This window comes from Acyrthosiphon pisum, unplaced genomic scaffold (genome assembly GCF_005508785.2).
Source record: "Acyrthosiphon pisum isolate AL4f unplaced genomic scaffold, pea_aphid_22Mar2018_4r6ur Scaffold_16336;HRSCAF=16999, whole genome shotgun sequence".
Classification (NCBI taxonomy): Eukaryota; Metazoa; Arthropoda; class Insecta; order Hemiptera; family Aphididae; genus Acyrthosiphon; species Acyrthosiphon pisum.
The window spans coordinates 3,522-6,698 of NW_021765249.1; the positions used below are offsets into that span (position 1 = coordinate 3,522).

The 3,177-nt window shown below is 27.5% G+C and overlaps 1 long non-coding RNA gene across 1 annotated transcript; it reads right to left on the reverse strand.

The window, feature by feature from the left end:
- Positions 1–210: 210 nt before the first annotated feature.
- Positions 211–3,069, reverse strand: LOC100570027. The gene is made up of 7 exons (XR_001680531.2): positions 2,621–3,069; positions 2,233–2,405; positions 1,893–2,115; positions 1,279–1,782; positions 1,085–1,218; positions 935–1,000; positions 211–445 (listed from the first exon to the last, which is right to left on the reverse strand). It is a non-coding gene; the product is annotated as an uncharacterized LOC100570027 (long non-coding RNA).
- Positions 3,070–3,177: the final 108 nt, after the last annotated feature.

The window sequence follows — 3,177 nt, forward strand, 5'->3', positions numbered from 1 at the left end:
ACTAACAAGTTTATTTACGTCACCACTATAGTCACAACGCACACTAATATTTTTGTCAAGTGTTCTGTATAGACATTATTGCATTAATTGTTAAAAAATACACTTTAAAAATATATTAGATTTGGAGCAGAATACAAATCCATGTCAATACAATAACTAAACAATACATTTAATAAAAATACTAGTATTTATTTCAAATATAATGGACAATAACTAGGAATGATTATGAAACAATCAATGTACAATGCAAAATTAGTATATGATAAAATCTGTTTAAATTCAATATGTGTCAATTTTTTATATAATGATTAGATAATGTACTACCTATGACGTATTATGACATACATAAGTAACTATAATTGTTATTTAAATTGACAATTGTATAAATTATTAAAAATGTATAATGACTTGGAATGCCTTTTTCCGTTCTTCCCCAACCAACAACCTGCAAAAGTATAACACAGTTTTATAATTTACAATTATAATTAACATATTATAGCCCATAAGTAATATTCATCAATCTCTTTGTGAGTTTTGGGAATGTATATATATTGTTAAATACATTTTGCCGGATAACAGTTTGTAATTTCGGAATTCAATCAAATATGAAAGAAGAATAATTTTTGGTAGTTTCCCAATTTGTATTTTAAGATTTTATTTTAAATTCTGAACGGAACGATGAATTATATATTGATTTTATTATGATATGTATTTTTTGTTTCTGTCCGTGATCATTTTTTCTAGTAGAAACAATGCTTTGATTGCAACTTCATCACCTATTCTGATGGGAAAACGAATCAACATGGTACTTTTGGGAGAACAATTCGGAAAATTAACAATAGTTATCAAAACACTAACGCAAAACCAGTTTTTTATGATATACTTTAGATGATAACTGTGGTTACTTTTAATTTTCTAGAAACGTTTATATTACCATTTTCTATATTACATTGACTCTTTTTGATCCGTAATAACCCTCATGCACATGAATCATTTCTACCTGCACAATTGAACTAAATTATATTTTACATATTATATCAAATCATACAAATTAGATGTAAAATTTGAATTATTTAAAACGTACATTGATTATTTGAGTAAATTTATTGTCAATTATTGTAAAATTTCTATCATATTTTCCAAGAGCAATTTTGAATTGACCATCATTTATTGATATTACTTTAGATGGCAAATCTTTATTCCAAAAACAATGAGCAGCTGAAAATTATATTTATTTAATTTTCAGTCTTTTTTAAATATATTTTACAATGATTTTACCAGAAATGACTAAATTTGGAGCAATAACTGTTCCTCCACATATAATTTCATGAATGGATTTTTTTCGGTTGAATCGATATATTCCAACATTCCAAGGTGCAGTTCCAACAAGTGCTTTTTCACCATTTTCGATCAATACTTCGATCAATAAAAAAAACGATTACCCTTAATTTTAACATTTGTATTAGATACAAACAAAAGCGTTTGGATATATTTGATGTTAATTAAATAAATAATAAATATATACTAGAGACTTATGTTTAAATGATAAACGGTACAATTACATGGTTTGCATCTATATAGTTGTTTGTTCCACATCCCATTAGACTGACAACGTAATTCAAGCGGAGTCTCTTCTTGACCATTTAGTGCAACATACGTTGGCTTACACGATGGTATTGCTATTGTACCAGGTATTGATAGATTTAAACAATTAGCATAGTGACTGTTATGACTACATTAAATATATATCTAAACTATCTGATTCTAGAGGTGGACACATTTCTATAAACGTAAATAAATTATAATCAATCATAATCATACTTTTGAGTTTTGATATATTAATAAATAAGTAATTATTGTGACATATTAATTACAATATATATGCGACTTACTGAAACACAATTTCTCAGAACTCGATAACCATTTTCCTTTTCCCAGGCATAACCTAAAACCATTGGGATAAGCCTTATGATATCCAAGTTCACAATTCTCAATAACAGTTCGATGACGATTAATCAATGTCCCGTGAGATAAAATGTCATTAGAACCTTCATAATAATATACAACTCCTTCGAAACTTGGTAAAACGCATGAATTCACTATGATCTGTCAAATCTTTAAATGTTAAAAATGTATCTACATTCTTTCTAAAATATATTAGCTTTGAAGTAGAATTATCAATAAAAACCACGCCAAAACAATTGATATCTAAAAATAAATGTATTTACGTACGTGTTTGTTTAAAATCCCACGAATCCATGGAACATGGTACTTAATGTCTGTAAAAACTGGGACTTTATAGTACGTGTCTATATGAACGAGACTCAGTACCCCGGTTAAATAATATGAATTACCATGTAAAAAGCTTATACCTGCTCCGGTAATATCATTAACATCTTCTGATTCTGAAACAGGAGATATTTTATACATGATACACAAGATAAACATATCATTATTGTTGGGTAGCGAATGAATAGGTAGAAATCCGTCTACTATTAAGGGTGGAGGGAATTTAACTGCTCTAAAATATGTCACAAACACAAAAAAATCACATATCACTATAAAATCAGTATTATTATCTACTATTTATAATTAATGTTTATATTATTCAATATCGGACCGGCACAAAACTTATCGTAAGTCACAAATGCTGCAGTTCCTTTTCTATGATAAAATTGTCGACAAGTACTAGGGTTGATGTATGGAAAAAAAATTTTCTAATAATACAGAACTGTCTGAGCCATTTTTCGTATCTTCCCAATTAAAAATCTGTAAAAGTATGAAACAGTATTATAATGTACGGATAAATTAAAGGTATAATATTAATATCTAATTATGTAAGTGTCGGTAATGAGCTTAATTTTTTTTTCTTTGTTAAAGCCTGACTCATCAAAGTTTTTAAGTTTGGAAATGGATCAAATATGAAATAAGAATAGTGTTCAGTAATTTTACTAAAGTATATTCTTCTTGGTGCCAATGTAATTCCGAAGCGATTACGACGAATATACTTTTTATGTTAATATTTCAAAACTTAATCTGAAAGAAATTTTAAGTAGGTATCTATACATTTTTAGGTTCCTCAGAGCAGAGCTGTTACGTAAATTAACTTAGAGTGCCTAATTACACACAATTTCCCCAATTTTTATCAAAATGTACTGTGAAAATTTTATGTTTTTG